Source organism: Thermobia domestica, chromosome 14, assembly GCF_964235325.1.
Source record: "Thermobia domestica chromosome 14, izTheDome1.hap1.1, whole genome shotgun sequence".
Classification (NCBI taxonomy): domain Eukaryota; kingdom Metazoa; phylum Arthropoda; class Insecta; order Zygentoma; family Lepismatidae; genus Thermobia; species Thermobia domestica.
Window position 1 is genome coordinate 113,366,930 of NC_137467.1, and position 26,449 is coordinate 113,393,378.

Sequence of the window (26,449 nt, forward strand, 5' to 3'; positions counted from 1 at the left end):
AGCCCACGGCCTTTTACGACCTCCATTTTAGGGGTGAATTTATTCCCTTTTATGACCACTTTTTAGGGGGTGTACTCGTTCTCTTTTACGACCTCCATTTTAAGGGGGTGAACTCGTTCCCTTTTATGAGCATATTTTTCAACCCCTACGAACAGATAGAAGAGCACATAAAACTACGTAACATAGCAAGGGTGTACTCGTTTCCTTTTACGACCTCCATTTTAAGGGGGTGAACTCGTTTCCTTTTATGAGCACTTTTTCAACCCCTATTTTAATTATGAACACACAGAAGAGCAGATAACACATAAGAGTACGTAACACACAGCAGAACAGATAATACATAGCACAGCTAATAAAAGAACATGGCATATTTTCCAACCCCTATTTTAAGATAACAGAAATTACACTGAGACTATGAACACACAGCAGAACAGATAATACATAAGAATACGTAACATAACAAGGGTGAACTCGTTCCCTTTTACAACCCCTATTTGAACATAGTAGAAGTTACATAAAACTAAGACAATAATGAGGGTGTATTCGTTCCACCGAAGATTAAACATAGTCCATTTTAAAGGGTGATCTCGTTCTTCAACCCCTATTTTAACATAGCATAGAATACACTGAGACTATGAACATACAGCAGAACAGATAATACATAGCACAGCTAATATAAGAACATGGCTTATTTTCCAGCAACACATAGCACACATAAGACTACAGGGGGGAAGGTGTACTCGTTCTCATTTTTCAACCCTTATTTGAACATAACAGATAATACATTCGAACCCTATAGCAAAGATTCTTTTAAGGAGTGAACTTGTTCTAACCTATATTTGAACATAGCATAGATTATTTAAAGAATGCGAAACTTCCGTGTTTTGTTATCAGTTACATAATAACTTCCGTCATATGTAGATAATTCTCATTACGTCATTCATCCGGATTTTAAAAACATTGAGCTAGTTTTCTCTTTAACAGACAATACGGTCATTCAACGATAGGAATCTCTGAACGTAATGTAATCAATTACAAAGGTATAAAAAAAGAGGGGAATCCCCGAGGATGACTCATACCTATTGCGCAATATTGCGCAATGCGGTCAGACAGGTATAAAAGACTGACCGACATGATTTTTTGTAATCACTTCCTGTTTGCCGTCTGAAGCGTAAAGTTGAGATATTTTTTGTGTGTGTGCGTTTATACTATTAGTGTGGTTTATTAATAGTGTGGTTTTGTTTTCTTTTGTAAGTAAGACATTTTATAATAATAATAATAATAATATTATATTATAAAAACTCAGTTCAGAATTATTATAGTAACTTTGAGGAGTTAGTTTAAAAAAATGGCAACAAAAAAGGTTAAATCAAATACTATCACTTCTGATACTCTATTTAATAATAATTTTTAAAAAAATATTTTAAAATGTGATACTGATTTAAATGAGGATAGTGGATGTTTTTTAAAGAATAAAAGAAAAGACTGTTTAGATATATTAAACCAGGAACAAGATAATTCAGCATTTAAAGTAAATTTTTCTTTGGCTACAACTTTTGTAAAACCAGTAGATTTAGAAACATGTCGATTCTTTGTAAATAGTGGTAACGAAATTATTTTGCCGAGTACAGATGTGAATTCTATAATAGAAAAACTATTTAATAAAATTTTAGTTGAACAAGAAAATAGAGCAATTAAGAAATCAGGGTGGTCTTTATGTTCTGAACCAAACCATCACTTAGAAATTAAAATCAGTAAATATGATCCTCTTTCCGCTTCTTCTTTTATAAAATTACCTCAATGGATTTTATCCACAAAATGTGTTTTAAATATTCAAAATAATGATAATAGATGTTTTATGTATAGTATTCTAGCTGCGTTGCATCCCGCAAAAGATAATCCACATCGTGTAAATAATTACATACAATATATTAATACTTTATTACCATTATTTGAAAAAACCAATATAAAATTTCCCGTTGAAATAGAACACATAAGCAAATTTGAACATATGTATAATTCTGTATTTCCTAAGGAACAAATTTCCGTTAATATATATGGCATTGATTATGATCATGAAACTATTTTCCCGTTACGTATAAACGAAAACACATGTGTAGATAAACGTATAGATTTACTGTATTGTGAGGAAAATTGCAACACTCATTATTGTTTAATAAAAAATCTCAATGCGTTATTGAAGAGTCATAAAGAGAAAACTTATGTAAAATTGCCTCAATGGATTTTATCCACAAAATGTGTTTTAAATATTCAAAATAACGATAATAGAAGTTTTATGTATAGTATTCTAGCTGCGTTGCATCCCACAAAAGATAATCCATATCGTGTGAATAATTACATACAATATATTAATACTTTATTACCATTATTTGAAAAAAACCAATATAAAATTTCCCGTTGAAATAGAACACATAAGCAAATTTGAACATATGTATAATTCTGTATTTCCTAAGGAACAAATTTCCGTTAATATATATGGCATTGATTATGATCATGAAACTATTTTCCCGTTACGTATAAGCGAAAACACATGTGTAGATAAACGTATAGATTTACTGTATTGTGAAGAAAATTGCAACAGTCATTATTGTCTAATAAAAAATATCAATGCGTTATTGAAGAGTCATAAAGAAAAAACTTATGTAAAATTGCCTCAATGGATTTTATCCACAAAATGTGTTTTAAATATTGAAAATAACGATAATAGATGTTTTATATATAGCATTCTAGCTGCATTGCATCCCACAAAAGATAATCCACATCGTGTGAATAATTACATACAATATATTAATACTTTATTACCATTATTTGAAAAAACCAATATAAAATTTCCCGTTGAAATAGAACACATAAGCAAATTTGAACATATGTATAATTCCGTATTTACTAAAGAACAAATTTCTATTAATATATATGGCATTAACTATGATCATGAAACTATTTTTCCGTTACGTATAAGAGAAAATACAGGTGTATTTAAACATATAGATTTATTATATTTAAACTCTCATTATTGTTTAATTACAAATTTAAATGGTTTAGTCAGACATCAGTTAGGTAGTCATCAAACATTTATTTGTAGACGATGTTTAATATCTTTTTATAACAAATCAAAATTAGATGAACATGACAAATTATGTAAAGAACACACTCCAACCAAAATTAACATGCCGAAACAAGGAGAAGTTTTAAAATTTCGAAATTTGAAATTGTTGTTACAGAATGATGTGATAATAATTGCAGATATGGAAAGTTTATTAAAACTTATAAATAAACAAAGTGGATCTCATACAGTACAAATTCACCAACATATACCATGCAGTTTGGGTTATATTGTATGTTGGAGTAACAACTATATGAAATCAGATTTAGTTATTTATCGGGGAGAAAATGTATCGATGAAGTTTATGTCTACTATGGAGAATGAATTAAGAAAAATCATAAACATATTAGATCAACAAAAACCATTAATACCATTAAATAGTTCTCAGTTACATGAGTTTAACCTATCCACTGAATGCTCGGTTTGCGATAGTAAATATACGAGTAACAATAGAAAAGTTAAACATCATAACCATTTAACTGGTCAATTTATTGCCACGGTGTGCAACAATTGCAATTTACAAATTAAACGTCAAAGTAATTTTATCCCTGTCTTCTTCCATAATTTGTCTGGGTATGATGCACATTTATTTGTGAAAGAATTAGGTTGCACCCCTGGAAATATTTCGGTAATTGCTGAAAGCACTGAGAAATACATAACATTCTCTAAGCACTTTAATTTTAATGGTAGACCTATCGAGTTACGTTTTGTAGACTTATTTAAATTCCTGCCGTATAGTCTCGAAAATTTGGTGTCAAAATTAAAACCTGAGCAATTTGTCTATACAAAGCAATATTTTTCTGATGAAAAGTTTCCTTTAATTCTCCGTAAGTGAATTTATTTTTATGAATACATAACAAATTTAGATACATTTAAAGAAACTGAATTTCCTTTAAGAGAGGCGTTTAGTAGCAAATTGAATGGAACACAAATTTCCGAGACTGATTATCAATATGCAAAACTGATTTGGCGTGTGTTTAAATGTGAAAATTTAGGGGACTACCACGATCTATATTTAAAATGTGATGTACTTCTCACAGCAGATGTGTTGGAGAATTTTAGAAAGACATGTTTAAATGCTTTTTGTATTGATCCGATTAATTGTTTTACTGCACCTGGGTTGGCATGGCAAGCCATGTTATATAGAACAAAAATTGAACTTGAACTTTTATCAGATATCAATATGTATATGTTTGTAGAAAAATCGATTCGCGGAGTATTACTCAAGCTGTGTTAAGGTATGCCAAAGCTAATAATCCTTACGTACATGATTTTGATGCGGAAAAAGAAAAATCTTATTTACTGTATATTGACATGAACAATCTGTACGGACTATCAATGATTGACTATTTACCATATGGTGGTTTTCGGTGGGAGGATAAAATTGACAATTGGCAAGACAAACATAAAATTATCAATTGGCCCACGGATAGTGAATGGGGATTTTTTCTAGAAGTGGACTTAGAGTATCCAAATTATTTACACGAATACCATTCTGATTTTCCGTGTGCTCCAACTAATGAAGTTCCACCGAATGGTAAATACTCAAAATTACTATTGACACTTAAATCGAAATCGAATTATATCTTGCATTATAGAGTATTACAATTTTATCTAAAACAAGGTTTAATATTAGTAAAAGTACATAAAATATTATGGTTTCGTCAATCTAAATGGCTTGCATCTTATATTCAAGAAAATACTCAACGCCGTGCAAATGCTACAATTGAATTTGAAAAAGATTTCTATAAGTTATTAAATAATTCTGTATACGGAAAGACAATGGAGAATGTACGAAAACGAATTGATATAAAATTAATTAACAATGAAAAAAAGTGTAAAAAATTAGTAGCGCAAAATCAGTTTCAAAATTGGGTAAAATTGGCTGATAATTTGGCATTATGCAACATATCTGTAATAGAGATGGAATGGAAAATCCCTTTTACATGTATGGTAGCAGGTCCTACAGGTTGTGGAAAATCATATTTTGTTAAAACATTTCTTGACCATTATAGTAAGTTATTTAAAAATATTGTATGGTGTTATGGTGAATGGCAACCGTTGTATGATACTCTTTCAAACTGTACGTTTAAAGAAGGTTTACCTCAAAATAATGAATTTCAAGCACATGAGGGTCCACATCTTGTCATTATAGATGATTTAATGCGTGAGTGTGACCATCGGATTGTAGATATTTTTACTAAGGGTAGCCATCATAGAAATATAAGTGTAATATTTATCACACAGAATATTTTCCATCAACAAAAAGGAATGCGGGATATTTCGTTAAATTGTCATTATATTGTTTGTTTTAAAAATCCTAGAGACCAAGCTCAAATTAATTATCTCGCACGACAATTGTATCCAGGTAATACAAAATTTATTCAAGAAGCATATCAAGATGCAACTCGAATTGCACATGGTTATTTACTCTTTGATTTAAAACAAAATACTCCTGATGAGCAGCGAGCTCGAACAAATATCTTTCCAACAGATTCTTTTAATTATGTTTATGTACCTGTAAAAAATAATAATTGTAATATGGTTTATATTCTAACAACTATTTATGCTTTAATAGCCGTAAAAAATGATTAGTAAGGAAAATGCACATATGTTAAAACTTTTAGCAAAGTTAAAACCGAAAGCACGTAAGGCAATTTTACAAAATGCAGATCCTGATTTGATTCGCTCTATTTGTGAATGTTCCTATAACGTATTACAGGGAAATGTTCCATTAAATAAAACAGAGATAAATAAGCTAAAAAAATATAAAAAGGAACTGAGATATTTGGTGAAAAAAGGTCCGTCATTAAAACAAAAGAAAAAACGAATAATTATACAAAAAAGTGGTTTTCTTACTGCTTTGCTTGCACCTATTATTGGAGGTATACGATCTAGTTTAATTAAATAATTATGCAAAACGCACAAAAACTTATTTTAATCTCACCAGAAAAATTACATCATTATCAAACGATATCTAATCTTGATGATGAAATGAAAGAAATTTTAAGTAATAAAAGTTTAAATGCAGAAGAAAAATGGACAAAATATATAGAAGTCTTACAAAAATATTTAAATATAATTCAAAAACCGGCAGCAGTTACAACAACAGCAACTACCACTACTACTACTACGGAGGAAGAAGAACAAGAGGACGAGGAGGAGGAAGAGGAGGATGATGAAATAATATCTACTCTCCCTGAAATTTGTAAACGTAAAGCGAGACCTTTATTACGTAAATTGAAACAAAATCCAAATATTCAATGGGACGATAATGGAAATGTGAATATTAATAATAAATTAATTCCAGGTGCAAATATAGTGGATTTGATATCCGATTTTGTTAGATGTCGTAAGAAAAATATTTCAGTTGCCGGCTGGAAACCTTTTGCTACATTATTAGCAAAAGCCAATATACCCTTAGAGTACATTGGTAATCCTCAACGAATAGATTATATTAGAAAACTAACAGAAGACAAAGAAGACGAAGAGGATGGTCCTCCACCCCGTAAACGCAAATGGTGTACTTATAAGCAATAATAATAATATTCTATTGTAATCTATTAATATTTTTAAGTATATAGAAAGATGAATGAGCCCTACCTTAATTATTACATACATTAAGCAGGAGGTAATTATAACGTGTATAGAGGTACAGCATATCAAGAAGGTTATGGCATTGGTAGTTTTCTAGGAGGTTTATTTCGTACTGTATTTCCTTTATTAAAACAAGGTGCAAAAACTGTTGGTAAAGAATTGATACGTACAGGAATTAATGTAGCAGGAGATGTACTAGATAATAATAGACCTATTGAAGAGTCTTTGCATGATCGATGGCAAGAAGCTAAAACAAATTTAAAAAATAAAGCTCAAAATAAATTAAATCAAGTGTTGGAAGGATCTGGAAGAAGAAAAAGAAAGAAAGTTCATTTTAGTGGTGCTGGTGGTGGTGTGAAACGGATAAAAAGATCCAAAGATATTTTTGATTGACTATGGAGCAAAGTGATAGTTTTTATCTCACACTTCCTAGCAATAGTTCTATGGAATATTTTCCTCAAAATACTCTTGCTTGTTATACTACTAAATTATATCAACCTATTGTACTGGAGAAGGGAGTGTGGGAAACAGCTATTGTTGAAGTACATTATACAAGTTCATTTCAGAATGTTTCCAAATATACAAATAATATTTATTATCGTCTCATTACTACAAAAAACTGGAACATAACTCAAATCTTACCAGGCCACTATTATCATGTTGATGATATTCTATCTCAAATTAATCATAAAAGTGATATATTAAATTTACAATTAAAAGTCAAAGCATCAGTGAAACGAATTGAGGTTAATAGAGTAATAAAAGATCAAGAGAAGCATATAGAAGTACGCCTATCTCCTGAACTAGCCAGAATACTAGGTTTTGATCACATTCAACAAGAAGATATTGCAGTTGTTCATCATGCTCGTTATCCACCTGATTTACAAAAAGCGCTACCTACACTTATGTATATTTACAGTGATATTGTAGAACCACAAATGGTGGGTGACACCGTAGCTCCATTGTTATCTATATATATAAAAGAGAACGCACAAAATCCTTTGTCCGCTCATCACGCTAATACGGCTGAACCGATTTCTTTCATTTTTGGGGGGTTGTTAGGATTTGGACCCTAGATGGTTTTTATCATATCACTTTAATTTTCAATTACCAGTGTCTTGAGATAATTGACCAATCAGGTGTCAATACGTAAAAAAAATCCTTTGTCCGCTCATCACGCTAATACGGCTGAACCGATTTCTTTCATTTTTGGGGGGTTGTTAGGATGTGGACCCTAGATGGTTTTTATCATATCACTTTAATTTTCAATTACCAGTGTCTTGAGATAATTGACCATTCAGGTGTCCATACGTACAAATCCTTTGTTATTAGTTCATCATAGGTATAAAAATAAACGTATTTATATGCAACCCGCATGACCCTGTGACTCGGCGGGTTAACATAACTGACAGGCGCTATAAATCACTTGAAAGAGAAAAAGTAAAAATTATCTAAGTAACAAAGTTTATTGCGTTCCGGGATGACCGCAGCGAAGCGGGGCGGGTTGGGGTGACCGCAGCGAAGCGGGGCGGGTTGGGGTGACCGCAGCGAAGCGGGGCGGGTTAACATAAATGACAGGCGCTATAATGTTAACATTTACTGCAATCTTCTATGGTTTTTATCATATCACTTGAAAGCGAAAAAGTAAAAATTATCTAAGTAACAAAGTTTATTGCGTTCCGGGGTGACCGCAGCGAAGCGGGGTGAACGCTGCTAGTGTATTATAAATACAAATATTACAGAGCATGGTATTAATAATGTACATATTTTTGATAATCCTCATTATGTCACCGTGCAACGTAAACAATTTGATCAAATTATTATTGATTTAAGAGATAGTACAGGTAATCCACTTCCTTTCCAATATGGCAGTGTATGTGTAAAATTACATTTTCGTAGACGTAATATGGTATTGTAAATTTTACCATGTGTAAATATTAATAGTAAGAAAAGAGAAAAATGCAGTGTGAGTGTATGAAATCAGAATTAGATTTATTTGCTGGTTTACCCACTCAAACCAGTATTATAGGTAATAAAATAGTTCCATATAAGCCTGTGGCTTCAATAGCTGATAATGCACCAATAGAATTTGTAGTCCCCGGTCATGGGGATTACTATATTGACTTACCGCACACAATGTTATATGTTAAAGGTAAAATTACTAAATCAGATGGTTCTAATTTAACTTCTGCCGATAAGAAAATCGGCCCTGTAAATGATTTTCTCAATGCAATGTTCAGTGAAGTGCAATTATATTTAAATAATCAAATTATTTCCTACTCTTCACATACATATCCATATCGATCGTATATTGAAAAACTACTAAATTATAATGCTGAAGCTAAAACAACGCATCTTCAAACATCAATGTGGTTTAAAGATACTGCAGGGCATATGGACAGTGTGGCCGATGCTAATGTAGGATTTAAACAACGTTTTCTTCTCACTGCTTTAAGTCAGTCATTTGAATTATTGGGTTATATTCATGCTGATATTTTCAATCAGGAGAAATTTTTACTGAATGGTGTACAATTGCGTATTAAACTAATTCCAGCTAAACCTACATTTTGTCTAATGGGTGACGCAGATGCTGATGGAAAAGTTGTAATTACAGATGCAACATTGCTTGTGAAAAAGGTTGATGTATCACCAGCAGTTAAAATAGCACAAAATAAAGTATTACAAAATCCTAAATTTAGAATAAAATATCCTATAACAAAAGTGCAGGTGAAGACAGAAACTCTGCCACAAGGAATTATGGATAGTACACTTCCAGATCTGTTTTCAGGCATAGTGCCTAAACGTATTATTATTGGTTTTGTTACTAATGCTGCTTTCAATGGTACTTATCAAACAAATCCATTCAATTTTCAACATTTTAGTATGTCATTTTTTACATTGTATGTTGATGGAAATCCAATGCCCTTCAAACCTTTACAGCCAGATTTTGATAATAAGCTATATGTACAAGCACATTCTACGTTATTTACAGGTTCAGGTATTTATTATTCTAATCAAGGTAATAATATTTCACTCGCTGAATATCCTAATGGTTATACTCTACTGGTGTTTGATTTAACTCCTGATTCAAGCGCAAGTGCTGCATTTCATACTAGTCCACAACGGCAAGGAAGTGTACGTTTAGAGGTTCATTTTAAAGAAGCACTGCCATCTCCTGTAACAACAATTATTTATGGTGAATTCTCTTCAGAATTAGAAATTGATTTTCAGAGAAAAATATATATTAATTAAAGAAAAAAATGTTAAATACAATTGAGCTTTATGAAGCATTACAACAAAATTTGCCTAAAGATCATTTTATTGGTGTATATGCTGCTGATGAGTTACCTTTGTTTATTCATACATTTCCAGCCGCCATAATTATAAATACTGATTCTAGTGATAAGCCTGGTGAACATTGGGTTGCTGTTTATATATCTAATATGTGTGTGGGAGAGTATTTCGATAGCTATGGTATACCTCCCTATATACAACATCATATAAGGTTTTTAAAACGAAACTGTCTGTATTATACATGGAATAATAGACGTATTCAAGGTGATTTATCTCAATTTTGTGGACATTACTATTTCCTATATTTAGCATGTCGTGCATCTGGTTATTCGTTGCACGATTTTTTAAACAAATTCTCACTCACTACTATTGATGCTAATGATATTATGCTTTATTCATTTATGAGAGTATGATGATGTTATTTTTTAAAACTCCGCCATTGCCGGTCCCAAGCCCTGGATGAGAAAGGAGGAGGGTTGGGGGTGTTGCTACCCCCGTAAAAGAAAATAATGTTACATTAAAATAGAGGTTAGAAACGAGTACACTGAGAAAAATCCATTATCCGGACAGCGGTATATTGTACAAATACAAGGATTCGTTATGTTTACTAAGGAAATCTGTACGGAGCGTACTTTATCCATATGCTACACAGGTATTGCCTTTTACCCGCTTAGATGTTACATTATGCTGCTGCAGGATATCTGACATCTAACAATCTTCTGTATATTACATACGTATACGTATGTTTCATACGTCAGCTATATATTATATACGTCCATCTGTGTGTGAGATCGTGACCGCCTATAGACACTCTTTCTTTCGCCATGGCTGACGTCATTGAACTACCGTCTTTTGCTTGCGAAACGAGGTTGTTTACAAACGGAAAAGAAGAGAGGAAGGAAACAAAAGCCTGGGTAAGTACAATAGTTAACTATTATTTTAGTTAATTATTCCATTAATTATATATTCTTTTAATGTAACTTGCTTTAATATAGTACTAAGTAATGTAGTTTATGACAATTCATACTATTGTAACTCGTTAATGATTGAGGAGAATGGAATGGGTGTATCTGAATTTTGAGAAATCTTTGAATATTAATGTTTTGAAACATTTTACGTTTCAAGGTAGCAAAATGAATGTTATGTGTTTATTCATTCCGTTTTATAGGTGTCGATTTATTACTTGGTGCAGATTTACTACAGGACTGCTTAACATAATTGCTAATTAACAGTTTTCAGCGCGAAAATTTCCTTGTGTAGTGAAGATTTAGGATTTAGATTTCTGGGTTTTCGACATCAATGGCCTTGTTATTCCGTCACATATGAGGAATGACTTTCCTCGGTGAGTACGCTATCCGGGGAAAGGAAGGGAAGAAAGGATTGGGGAAGGAAGAAAACGGCCTGGGACCTATATGTTAGGTACCACTCCGGCATTTGCCTGCTGTGAATGAGGAAAGCCCAAGGAAACCTCATTCAGGATGGCTGGACTTAAAATCTTTTGATACTTTTTCGACCGAGTTCTCCCCCGGGATCGAACCCGGGATCGTTCGCACCGAAGGCGAGAGCGCTAGCGACTACCCTACGCGGGGCCACTTGTGTAGTCTAGAAAACTCATTTTTACTAGGATATTTGCAAGATTTTTTTTTCTTTTAGTTTAACGCCCCATGATTGTACATCAATGTAAGAGAGAAGGTGAGGGGGAGATGAGATACATGATAATGGTGGAATCAAGAAAATGTAAGGAAACTGGAAAGTCTTAAGAATAACCACACCTACAGTGTTCACCAAAAGCCTATTTGTCGGGAGCAGGAATCGAACCAGGGACCTAACGCGTCAGAGGTAAGCGCTCTACTACAAAGCTTTCTTTTGTTTAAAGAACTTGTTTACATTGAAATATATATATTTTACGAAGATATTGACATATTTTACAGCCTCACTGAAATTTAAAAAAAAAAGTAGTCAGGGAGAGTTTACTTGTCAGATTTTTATTTTTTTAATTTAATTTATTTTTATTTTTATTTATTTTTGCTTTGTTATGTTCCCTAGTTAATTAATGTTTGGGTTACTGAAAATTAAAACCTTTTTAGTATTATTGTTATGTCATCACTTTGGAACCAAAAAAGCTAGATTTTTTTTCTTGTGTTTTCATATAGGAAGTTGGTAAGTTTGTGCCTTAGCATTGGTTTGGTTTCTAGAACGTAATTGAAGGTCATGTTGAGTTGAGTCTTGGCGGGTTTGAGTTCGTGAAGTGTCAGTCACTGCTTGTGCTCCTGTCTTCTGTCTGTGATGTTTCCTGGCTTTGGGCTGTGAGGTACTTATGTTGAGGAGTACCAACGCAGGCCGCGTGATATACAGGTAGCTACAACACAGCTTCAACAGCTACGAGTGCCAGGTGTTTGAATTTCAGCTTTCGTTACGGCGTGACTAATGCAGTATAGTACGAGGTTCAAATTCTATGGGTGGTAAAAATGGTATATTACTTTCGTGGTGTGGTAAGAAATACAACGTAATTGTTATTAGTTTATTAGTGTTTCTTCATAGTATAGTTTCACTATTTCTAGAAGGAATTAAGTATTAACGAAGTAATGAATAAGCAAAAGCACACTTTGATTGACGTTAACTATTTCTCATACTCCATTGAGAATGTTTTGATCCTCAGTTGTGCAAACATCCAGTGTGCGGTTTTTTGTTTGCTTACACTGCCTTACAGATGAGCTCCCTCGTGGCTAAGTGGTTAGTGAACACGCTTTTGGCGTGGGATACCCGGGTTCGATTCCCGGCCGGGGGCCGCGGTGGCTCAGTGGTAGAAGGTTCACCTCTGGTGCTTGGGGTCCCGGGTTCGATCCCAGCCCCGCCAAGTGAACCTTGTGGTGGATAAACACCGTGCGCGTGGGTTTTCTCGGGGTTCTCCCGTTTCCTCCCACTTTCTTCATTCCACCATTTAATTCATTACTCATCACCGTCTCCATTAGCCTAACCGGCATAACCATGGGACATAAAACTCAAAGATTTCATTTCATTTTTTCGATTCCCGGCCGGAGCTTATGTGGTTCGGATTCCACGTTAATCTGTAGGTCCACGTCTCATACAGCCTTGCTGCTGAAAGGAACGTTAAAATCAACTCAGCACTGTTTTACAGATGCAATTGTTCGATTCCGAGTTCGAATGAAGCTTTTTACGGGTAGGGGGCGACTTTTATATATACAATCCAAGGATTTTAGTTATCAGTCAGTGATGCAATATATAGACCTATATATATTACAAAATTGAAAGTGACTATGTTTGTGACTCTTAATCTCTTAAGAGCTGCGGTGGCTCAGTGGTAGAGCATTCACCTCCGATACTTCGGGTCCCGGGTTCGATCCCAGCCCCCGTCAAATGAACTTTGTGATGGACAAACACCGTGTGCGTGGGTATCCTCGGGGTTCTCCCGTTTCCTGCCACTTTCTTCATTCCACCATTCAAAGGTTTCATTTCATTTGTTCTTAATCTCTTTGGAATCTTGTACTTAGGTTCACAGCGGAAGCGACGAAATAACTCGACTCATCCATTGTAGCTCTCTTCGCAACCAGTTTCCAAAATGTTGGCAATAAGTTTGCGAAACGAGAGGTGACGACTCCAATTTTGGGTGAAAAGTCGCTATAAAAAATAATCGAGAAATGCATTGTCTATAAGCATTGTTTTAAAGTTGTAGATGTAAACTAAACAATATGTTCTACTCACTGGCGCAAATCCGGGGGGGATGACGGATACATGTCCCCTCCAATCCTGGAACTGAGGGGGACTTCTCCCCAATAATCCGATTTGAAATGTGTTTTTTGGGAGAAATTTGATTATTTTTGTCCGATTGCTACAAAGGAACGTGAGATAAAATAGATGTCCCCCAGAATAAGCCTCAAATCTGCAGCCTCCCAACGCTGAAGACAACTCTGATCCTCCACAACATTGTTTTTCAACTTCATAAGTATTTCGGACATCGCCAAAAAAAAAGTATGGTAACGGTCTTACCCCCCTCCCCCCCCCAAATGTTGAAGACAGATTTGCGCCGCTGGTTCTACTCACATCTTTGTAGAACAGGGCGCAACCAATCCTTTAATTCAGGGATCATTTCAGGTTGTTTCGGGTACTTTTGTTCATATTGTGGTCAAAATAGTTCCGAAATAATTAACACTACACTACTTACGTTAAGCAATTTTTTTGTAAAAGAAAAAGTGCAGAATAATTAAAAGACCCCAAAGGGCAAATATAACAAACATCTTCTTCGCCTTTATTCACGCATCTATAGCTAATCTTGTTGCTATCGGTAATGATGTATTACGTGTGTCTCTCAACGGAAACTCTGCGAACTAAAGGACATCAAGTTTGTAGTTGTTCTTCGTTAGAGGGCAAGGGTAACATAACAATGCAGGATTGTGGGGCAGTGAGTACGCTGTATTTCCAAATTTCCAAACTCTTCATCAGTTGCGCTGATTAAAACAAACAGAAAAAAAGAACGTAAAAACTGTTTTGAACTAATAATGCTTCTCTACAGATGAACATTTTGTTTGCAGCAAAAAGTCGCTAAATGTGTAAGTAGGTAAATCGTCATTTAAAAATCACCCCAAAAAAGTCTCCAATCGGAAAAAATATTTTTTTGTCGCTATCGTAGGGCGACCATACGTCCCGTTTTGACCGGGACAGTCCCGTTTTAGGGGCGTGTTCCGGCCGTTCCGTCAGTAAATGGAAAAAACTAGTATTCGTCCCGTTTTATGTAAATGAAAGAAGTAAATAACAAACCCAGTATCTCTACTCCTTTTAAAAGTATTAATAATTAATAATAACAAAGAGGCAAAAATTGAACTGAAATTCCCTATATTAAACATACTCTATAGTTCGCAGTACTGCTCGAAAGGCAGCAGAGGTTTTAGCAGTTGGTTGTGTGTTGAACAAATTTCAACGTGTCTTTCCTTTTTCATAAGTACCCGCTCTGTAACAAAGAGAGAGAGGAGGAAATCTGATATCAAGGCACTGATAAGAACAAAGGTAGATCTAAAAGTCTAGGGTTGCAAGAACCTGTCCCGTTTTTAACTGAAAATTTTATGGTCAACCTACGCTATCGTTGAGGTCGAATTCCCCTTATTTAGCGACTTTACCCAAAATTGGCAACATTGACCCCCACCGAACAACACCCCGTTATCTTTAGCCTAGCCAGTATAATAGTGGGACGTAAAACTTAAAGATTTCATTTCGAATAACACTCCCAGAAACCTATTGTTATACCATTCCCAAAACACCCTTTTGTACAGTTCTCCCTATTCGAAAAAAATTGTAAATAGCAGAGTTCATAGATAAATATGGAACTCAATTTTCCAGGTTTTCCAGGTATTAATTTTGCAATTTCCAGGTCTAGTGGAAGAAACTAATAGTACGAGAACACATAAATTTTAAGAATACTATATTTATATATTTGAGAATGGCCACCCTTCTACCCAATGAACGATTGCAATTAAATATTGTGTCACAAGAAAATAAATAATTAAAATAAATAAAATTTAAGTTGAAAAATATTAAGTTGAGAAGCCTACTAAGGGAATTATATAATACTTTTGTTCCATACTTGAATACATTCAAAATATACAAAAATATTGGCTTGGGGAAGAAAAAAGGGCCCGCGAGATTTTAACTGATTCTTATAGTACTCGACGACAGAAATAAATTACTGAAAGAATTTTCAAAATCGGCGCAGGTAAACATGCAGAAAATCATATTTTCATGTACCGGTTCAAAATGGGGAAGAAAAGACGACCGCGAGATTTTAACTTATTCTTGTAGTACTCGTTGAGGGAAATCGACTAGTGAAGGAATTTTCAAAATCGGCGCAGGCAAGCATGAAAAAAATCGCATTTTCATGTACCGGTTCAAAATGGGGAAGAATAAAGGGCCCGCGAGATTTTAACTGATTCTTGTAGTACTCGTTGAGGGAAATCGATTAGTGAAGGAATTTTCAAAATCGGCGCAGGCAAACATAGAGAAAATCTTATTTTCATGTTCCGGTTCAAAATGTGGAAGAAAAAAGGACCGCAAGATTTTAACTGATTCTTGTTATACTCGACGAGAGAAATCGACTAGTGAAGGAATTGTCAAAATCGGCGCAGGAAAGCAGGAAGAAAATCGCATTTTCATGTATCAGTTCAAAATGGGGAAGAAAAGACGACCGCGAGATTTTAACTGATTCTTGTAGTACTCGACGAGAGAAATCGACTAGTGAAGAATTGTCAAAATCGGCGCAGGAAAGCATGAAGAAAATCGCATTTTCATGTATCAGTTCAAAATGGGGAAGAAAAAAAGGGCCCGCGAGATTTTAACTAATTCTTGTAGTACTCGACGAGAGAAATCGACTAGTGAAGGAATGTTCAAAATCGGCGCAGGCAAACATGGAGAAAATCTCATTTTTATGTTCCGGTTCAAAATGGGGAATGAAAAAGAACCGCGAGATTTTAACTGATTCTTGTAATACTCGACGAGAGAAATCGACTAGTGAAGAATTGTCAAAACCGGCGCAGGCAAGCATGAAGAAAATCGCATTTTCATGTATCAGTTCAAAATGTGGAAGAAAAAAGGGCCCGCGAGATTTTAACTGATTCTTGTAGTACTCGACGAGAGAAATCGACTAGTGAAGAATTGTCAAAATCGGCGCAGGAAAGCATGAAGAAAATCGCATTTTCATGTATCAGTTCAAAATGGGGAAGAAAAAAGGGCCCGCGAGATTTTAACTAATTCTTGTAGTACTCGACGAGAGAAATCGATTAGTGAAGGAATTTTCAAAATCGGCGCAGGCAAACATGGAGAAAATGTCATTTTCATGTACCGGTTCAAAATGGGGAAGGAAAAAGGTTCCGCGAGTTTGAACAGCTACGATGTATGTTCACGAATGTGCCCGTCTTCTCAAATTTAGTTAATTACCGTGACACTGAAACATGTGACACAGAATCACATTGTGGATGACTCTGCAATCGGCAACCACTGCACATATACTCCTCCCGCCCCACAGTTTGATTATTTCGATCCATTCCTCACGTGCTAACGGCATGGTTCAACATCTGCAAGAAAGAGGTAAATGTAACGTTCAATTGGCAATAGCTTTTCACCAAATTAAGCTGCATGAAATCTGATTGCATATTTGACATACTGAGAAAATTCTAGCCCGTGGCCATATGTATCACATATCCCATCAGTTAATAAAAATTTTGAACACAAAATTACGGTCGTCCGTGTGACGTACTCCCAAAAGGCCTAATGTGTATCACCCACCTCACATTCAATGAAACCACATCCGTGTAGAATTTAGAAAGGAACTTCTTATGATGTATACAGGATGTCTCAAACGTTCCCTGATATAGGGTAACTCTGTTATTATCAGAGTTACAACAAAATGTAAGAGGAAAAACATCTCGAAATATGACGTTTTCAATCTAAAGTGAACACTTTTTAAAAAAATCGGACGAGATGTTTGTGCTGTATACTCTTTATGCACCCAATTTTAAATGAAAATGCAACGTCGTCATTTACCTGGACCCACAACATAAGTGAATGAAGTTACTGTTTGAAACGGGGGCTGGCCATCGACATGTTAGCGTAAAAGACAGTAACTTCACTCACTTATGTTGTGGGTCCAGGTAAATGGCAATGTTGCATTTTCATTTCACATGGGGCTCATAGAGAGTGTACAGCGCCAACGGGTCATCCGATTTTAAAAATTCCTTCACTTTAGAATGAAAACATTATATTTGGAGACGCTTTCCAAAGTAGTATAATTTAGTTTGTTTAAATTTACAATTTAATACAATTAGATTCGGATTTACATGCGTAGGATTTTGTATGCATCCAACTAATGAATTCTTTATTTTCATGCTTAACTTAGTGACTTGGCTTTGGACTGCAACTGATTATTGTAACCCATTATTGCTTGAGAAGAAACAAGATATCCGAATCTTCATTTGGAGAAATCAAACGTCTATTGGAAAGCTGGGGATTATAATCATTAATTTCTACATTTCAAGGTGCGTAAATTATATATTCTGTGTTTATTGTTAAATTACTATTACTATTATTGGGTTTAGAATCAATCAAGCACTTCATGATATTTTATGGGGATCAAGATGGGTGCCGGATAGATAAGTATTTGAGCGTCAGGCTCTTATTTCTTTTCAATTTAATATTTAATCAATGATTATTTTTCTCCCTCATTATTCCATCAAATCGTATTCCAAGATCATATATCCATTTTTGATCGATATATCCATATTTTTGATCTCTTTCATATTTCTATATTTTCGATTTTTGATATTGTTTATATTTCGATATTGCTGTATTTTTCGATATTTCGAACAAGTTTCGATAGTTTGTCGATATCGATTATCTATATCTAAATTCGGATATCCCAAAGCCCTATCGAACCCCCTCCGAAATGAAGTTTTTGGCTATGGACCTGATTAGGGATGCGCACGAGACAAGACGAGACAGAATTTTTGTTACGAAATTCGAGACGAGATAGAGCTCTTCCAATAGAAACGGATCCAGTTTTCGAGACGAGACATAACTTTCGCGGCACCTTTTCGAGAGGAGACAATCTCAAATCTTTTCTCTTGCGCATCCCTACACTTGATCATGAGGTATCAAAAAAAAAAAAAAAAGTTAATGAGAAATACCGGTAACATGTAAATACAATATAGGTAGCTAAAACATTTTTGTTTTCATTCTTCAGTAATGCATTGTTATTATTCTCAGAGGGGCGCGGTGGCTCAGTGGTAGAGCGTTCACCTCCGGTGCTTGGGGTCCCTGGTTCGATCCCAACTCGCGCCGTGTGGACTTCGTAGTGAACAAACACCGTGCTCGTGGGTTTTCTCGGGGTTCTCCCGTTTCCTCCCACTTTCTTCATTCCACCATTTCACTCATTTCTCATTATCACCGTCTCCTTTAGCCTAACCGGCATAACCGTGGGACGTTAAACTTAAAGATTTCATTTTTTATTAATCTCTGTATTTTATAGTGTATTCTCAAGCTTAAGGTGATGTATAATTAAATTTTGAATTCAGTTATCTTATTTTGTTTCTCAGATTGTTTTTAAAATGTATGTACAAACGTTTATTTTCATTCTTGAGAGTTTAAAGTGACGTATAGTTATTAAACATAGTATTTAATATTGTACTCTTAACGTGGAAGTGATATACAGTTAACTTTTGAATTCAGTTAACATTTTTCTCTCTGAAATTGCATTAAAACGTATGTAAAAACGTTTTTATTTTATTTCTTGAGTGCTAAAAGTGATGCAAAGTTATTAAGCTTACTACTTTATATTGTATTCTTAACCCTAAACTGATACACAGTGCGTTTTTGAATAAATTATGTCAAGTTATTTGAGTGACGAACACTGGTAGAAAATACTGACTACTACTGGAACATTTTGATTTTAAGGTGACGACTACTGGTGCAAGGATTTTAAAATATTGTTTTTCCTCCAACGGCTACACCTTTTTTTAATTCTAACTACATGGTCATTATAAGAAGGATCAGTGAGTCTTTCCAACTATGGTACAGCTCCGACAGATTCACGATGCTCAGAGAAGAGACAAAATAGTGTTTTCAACCTTAAAGTGAGAACCACTGGCGTTTTTACCCTGCTATGCAAAAGTAAGTGAGTACTCCAATGGGGTTCCAATGCGGTACTTAATTTCTGCGTTTTAGATATATGGAAATACATGTCTCTAAAATGTAAAGAACTGATTATTATTATTATTTTTTTTACTGAAAACTGCAACTCGGTAAGCCTTATGGATACCGAGGTATGGGAAAATAAACTATAGGTATGTGGGGCTTGCATACTTGACGCTACAATTCGGAAATTGAATTAAAATATGACTAACGGCTATCAAGATGTTGTCAAATAAAGGGAGGACCAACACAGTTAAGGAGTTTTCGTGTTAGATGCTAAAATTTCGGAAATCGGTCATGGAAAGTTAATAAACACCAGTAGCAATTTCATCTTAAAGTAATTAGATATCTTCATGGAGTGTTAGAACATCATGGAGTCTACCAAAATTAAATTTTAAAAGCTTTTGAAAATATAATCTGACATTTGTAAACAGTATTTGGAATATGTGTTTACCCAAAACTTCCAGCTAGTACATCTAACATCTGGAGAAACACTGTGAAATAAAAGCGTACGAGATCTTGAAATTTCGGAAACAATTATTGGTGGCAACAAAATTAAATAAGATGGTACTTCTATGGGTTAAATGAGTACCTGAGTACAATTTCGATCGAAAGATTAGTTCAGTCCTAGGTTTTCTTCAGGCAATTCCAAGGGTTCATCGAGCTGTGCAAAAGAATGAAAATTCGCTGTCAATATCTAAGATAGTAACCAAGATATAAGGAATTATATATTTTATGACGTAAAAATAGAGATCTTTACGGATTTGTACTTTTGGGTCTTTCCTATAAGAAAAAAAATTCAGAGTGGGCGGGGACACAGTAGCATAGTGGTAGGGTATTTAACTAATCTTTTTGGCAGAAACTATTGGAGTATTCACTTAACCCGTAGAGATACGATCATACTTAACTCCCTATTTAATTTTAAAATTAAATAAAAGGAAATATTTCAGTGTAGCGACCCACGATTACGCATTTTAGTCTCAGGGAGATTATGATTAAAGCAAGTGAATGTTGTTGACAGAATTGATGGAATGCAAAGGTGGGAGGAAAAAGAGTACCCCGAGAAAACCCACGAATACGATGTGCACTACAAACTGGCTTGACCGTGGATCGAACCAAGAACCCAATACACCAGAAGTAAGCACTCTACCACTAAGCCCCCGTGCCCCCGCCCATTTAATTGTCTATTAAGGTATATACGGTTGTTTTCTGAAATTTCTTCTTCTTACAGCAAATACTCAAAAGTACAAATCCATGTGGGTCTCTATTTTTACGACGTCATAAAATGCATAATTCCTTATATCTCGCTTGCTATATTAGATATTGACAAAAAATGTTCACTTTATTTCAGAGCCCGATGAACGCTTGGAATTGTCCAAAGAAAATTTAGAGCTGAATTAATCTTTCGATCGAAATTGTAATGACGAGTCTGAGGTACTCACTTAACCCATATAAGTACCATCTTATTTAAATTTTGTTAGGATCAATAATTGTTTTCTGAAATTTCAAGATCTAATACGCTTTTATTGTCTCTCTAGCTGCTAGATGTACTAGCTGGAAGTTTTAGGTAAATACATATTTCTAATACTCTTTACAAATGTCAAAATATATTTTACAAAGCTTTTAAAATTTAATCTTGGTAGACCCCATGATGTTCTTAAACTCCATGGAAATACCTAATTATTTTAAGATGAAATTGCTACTGATGCTTATTAACTTTCCATGACCGGTGTCGGAAATTTTACCACTTAACACGAAAACCCCATAACTATATGGATCCTCCCTTTATTTGACAATATCTTGATAGTCATATTTTAATTAAATTTCTAAATTGTACTGTCTAATTGCAAGCTCCACGTACCTATGGTGTCGCTTTTTATTTCACCATATTTCGGTAACTGTTAGGCGTACCGACTTGCGGTTTCGGTAAACACACACCTCTAACGTTCTTTAAAACGTTATTAAGACATATTTTAGAATATTTAGAAATGAGAGTTCTGCGAATATCATGGTACCCGAAAACCCCCATGAGGGCGTGTGTAGTGTATTTAATTGAAACTACTTTTGAGGTGTTGTAAGCCCTCGTAATTACGTTTCCGAAACTGCACCACCTAGTACGCAAACCCCACACTTCTATGGTGTCGCTCTTTATTTTCCCATATCTCAATATCCCTAAGGCTTACCGAGTTGAGGTTTTAGGTAAACAAATGTCAGTTCCTTACATTTTAGAGACATACATTTCCACATATCTAAAAAATACAGACATTAGGTACCCCATGGTACCCCAAACACCATTGGGGTACCCACTTACTTTTGAATAGTAATACATTTTGAGTTGTTCAGCATCAATAAACACTTTAGTTTTTCTACGTGCAACCCAAAAGTCCATACCTGACCGAATAGATTTTGTCCATTTAATCTCAAAAATGTTAAGATACTTTGTATTGTTAAGTACAACCAAGTTAAGCACACTGAATTTAATATTTTAAATATTTTCTGATTTTTGTTTCAGGTATTTCGTGCATCAAAACAAAACCAGGATTCTGCTTGGAAGACAGTGAAAAGAAGCAGTGTAGGTTGTGGCTAAAAGTACGTCCTTTCTGAAGACAGACCCAATTGTATTTACATTCTTTTGTATGAATTTATAACCCTAATAAAGATACTGTACTACAAATTATTTCTTTCTCCCATAAATTAGAATAAAATATTATCTCTGTTTAAAGAAAATGTTTGTTAGTGTTAAGTCATTTCAACTCTTTTTCTCTGTAATAAGAACATTATCCCTCGCAATATTTTTTATCTTTGTGCTATTACGATTGGATGAAGTAAAATTCTATACGAAGCACTATTATTTCAGACATGCATTAATAACTAATGTTAAGACTATTCATGGCTTTGGATTAATTGTTTTAACAAAAGAGACACTGACCAAAGCCATGATCCGAAACAGTTACAAATTATAATTTAAAATAAAGTTTTAAGCTTTGGTCAGTGTCTCTTTTGTTAATAACTAATGTATTGTTCTGTATGTAAGGCAATGTGTATACTGAACATGTCTAGCGAAGGTGTTGTTTTATTGGGAATCCGAAGAAAGAAAGAAAAAAAATTGGACTTACCAACGTATACGTCTTCGAATTCTGGACTAATCCAAATTATCCAGAGAAAACATTATATATTTCTTTGTTGCTATTTCAGATGTATCCTTTATCCAAGTCACATGAAACGGAGACTTCATACATCGCTATACTTTGTATGAACTATGTTCCGTATTTACTTGATCACTTTGTAACTTTATCTAGTGTTGACAAGGCCGCAGGTGTTAATCGAATAGTTTAGTGTATCACTCATGTCACCTTGTGACTAAGGTAGGTCCTGTCGGTATATATATGGTACTGGGTTCAATTAGCGATAAAATACATTTTTAGTGTTAAACAAATGCAAAAATCTACACGAAATGAGATACCGTGATCTCTGACTTACGGATAACACCAAGCAACTAATGGTACTGAGTGTGATTGAGTTTACTAATTACTATTTGGCTAAAATCAGTGTTCCTTTATGTATAGTTCTTTTCGTGCTTTGAATTACAAAGTTTGAAATAACCGTTTTAAATTATTGTGTATATATATCTTCCGAGTAATTCTGAGAATCATTGCTCTTTCTTTAAGCAATGTATGAGACTGTTAAACTGCTCGTTGCTTAAAATGTTGCACTAAGAAGGATGCATCCAGGAAAGTCCAAATTTTGCAGAATGTCTAGAGCAGGGAAGAATAAATATGTTTAGTCGATGGCTGCACAACGCCTCCGCTGTCACCACGTTGTCACACAGCGAATACAGCGGACGTTTAAGAATATTCTGCACTTACTATTAGGTATCTGCCTGGGAACTTTGGTGCAGCTACCCAGTCTCCTTCTTGGTGTTGCATTTTTAATGGCGAGTACTGAGTAGGAATCATCTTGTGAGCGAACACGTTTTCGGCTGTCAGCATACTTTTAATTGTTGCGACATTTAAAAAAAAAACATACCTGTTAATTAAAATGTACACAGAAGTTATTTCTGGAAAATTCTATTCAGGCCTCTTGTGGTAACAACTGCACTTTAGAAGAAGATACTATTAAGGAAAAGAATGAGGTAAAATAATCTATATCGTACAAGAAATGGATGATAACAGCTTAATAAATGATTGTACGTAAATCTTGTTTGAGTTTGAATATAGGATTGTATATGACTGTGCATTTTGCATTATTATTGAAGTGCTGCAACTAACTGCAAACCATATGATAAATTCTTACAGTAATATATCACATATTGATTTACTCTGTATGAAAACGAAAATAGTTTAACATATGGTTAACCTTCTTTGTGCCCATAATTTTAAAATTAACGCTTGTGTCACTTTTCAATGCTTGGCTTTGCAGTAGCTTTCCAACGAATTAGCAGGAAGCCCAAACTTACAGGACACCCTGCAGGTAAATACATTTCTTTGGACAGTTTCACTGCTCTAAACTAAGATTTGAAAAGTGTAGCATTGTTAATTTTATTATTATTGGCACAATGGAGATCAACCATATTTTAAGCTATTTTTGTTTCCATACAGAGAAAAACAATACGTGACAACATTACAGTAAGAATGTATCATGCATTTCTCAGTATGTTGCAGCACTTCAATAATGGTGCACTATACGTACAATCTAGATCCTGACTATGTCCAATCCATATATTACAACAAGGGCAATACGTATGCGATACAGGTAAAATCCGTATATTTCATATGGACAATCTATAAGCTACATACATCCAATCCATACATTACATATAGCCAACCTGTACGCGACATACGTATAATCTATATGCTGCATGCAGACAGTCTGTAAGCTACATATGTGCACTCTGTATGGTGCATACGGATATTCTGTATGCTGTATCGGGACAAGCTGTGTGCGACATAAGGAAAATCTGTATAATACATACGTACAATACGTATACTGTATCTAGTCGTACGTACGGGGCACAAGTACAATATAGATGCTGTCTCGGGGTTGAACGCAAGAAACACACGTACAGATCGTATATTGCATACTTCTTGAAATTATGCTCCGTCCTGATAGTCAGTGTGTGTCGTCATTATTAACCTACATGCTACATACGATCCTGACGTCACAAAGCTAGATATCACCTCCGTATATACTTGTTATTGAAGATTACGTCATACGAATGACGTCATTGCACTTATGCAGACAGTTTGTATAATACATACTTCTTCAGCTATACGTTTGCTGCAGGATGTTATATACGGTTGTACGTTAAGTCCAGAAACTACAGGAATTACGAATGTAACCTACGTTTTTAAGTATGCCACCTACATTTTTTTTCTCAGTGTACACTTCTATTCTCTGCTATGTTCAAATAGGGGTGGAATCCAAAACGAATACACCCCTATTCTCTGCTATGTTAAAATAAGGGTTGGAAAATGTGCTCATAAAAGAGAACGAGTTCACCCTTTAAAATGGACTATGTTTAATCTTCGCTATATTTCTGCTATGTTAAAATAGGGGTTGGAAAATATGCTCATAAAAGGGAACGAGTTCACCCTTGCTATGTTATGTGTTATCTGCTCTTCTGTGTGTTCGTAATTTCTGCTATGTTAAAATAAGGGTTGAAAAATATGCTCATAAAAGGGAACGAGTACACCCTCTAAAATGGAGGTCGTAAAAGAGAACGAGTTCACCCCTAAAATGGAGATTGTAAAAGACCATGGGCTCACGTTGTATGGTGGTCAATTCCCAGGGGGGGCTCGTAAAAGGGAACGAGTTCACCCCTTAAAAGTGGTCATAAAAGAGAACGAATACACCCCCTTAAAAGTGCTCATAAAAGGGATTAAATTCACCCCTAAATTTGAGGTCGTAAAAGACCATGGGCTCACGGTGCACGGTGGTCATTTTCCCAGTGGCTTGTGAGTTGTTCTCTTATGAGCTAGGTTGTTCCAGATCGATCATTTTTCTACTACTCTAGTGTGACAAATTATATATATTTTGTATATATATATAAAAGTCACTATATTTGTAACTTAACAAAACTTGAACCACCAGACTGATTTCGATAAAAAATTTGAACATAGATGAGATTCGGGCCTGGGATGGATTTTACCATTTCACTTTGAAAGTGCAACTTGGATGAAGGAAGTGGGGATACATATTGACAATTACCGATCTAAGTGTCGAATCCATAGTTTTCGAGATCGCTGAGGTGAACAATGATACTTTCGATGCGGCTTAAATCCAAATTTATCCAAACTAGGGGAGGAGGGAGATATATTAAAATGATGCAAAATGATCGATATTAATGTGAATCCATTGTCTTCAGGGCCGCTGAGAAGAACAGTGACGTGTCCGATGCTGTTTAAATCCAAATTCAACGCCGAAATTTTGGGGAGGGGGAAGGGGTGGGATGATATATATAAAAAATGATTGAAAATGACTGATAGTAGTGTCGAACCCAAAGTTTTCGGGGTCGCTGAGATGAACAGTGGCACTTCTAATTGCGTTTAAATTCAAATTCAGCGCCGTGATCTGGAGGCGGAGGAGAGGGGAGATGTACAAATGATCGAAAATGATCAATATTAGTGTCGAATCCGTAGGTTTTGGGGTAATACTTTCGATGCCGTTTAAATCCAAATTCAGGCCCGCAATTTGGGTAGGAAGAAATATATAAAAATGACTGAAAATGGCCGATAATAGTGTCAA

At 34.8% G+C, this 26,449-nt stretch overlaps 1 long non-coding RNA gene across 1 annotated transcript; it reads left to right on the forward strand.

Annotated features, from left to right (window-relative positions):
• The first annotated feature begins 10,584 nt into the window (after positions 1-10,584).
• LOC145670695 (uncharacterized) lies at positions 10,585-17,984 on the forward strand. Its single transcript, XR_014128382.1, has 3 exons — positions 10,585-10,929; positions 11,669-11,854; positions 17,916-17,984. It is a non-coding gene; the product is annotated as an uncharacterized LOC145670695 (long non-coding RNA).
• Positions 17,985-26,449: the final 8,465 nt, after the last annotated feature.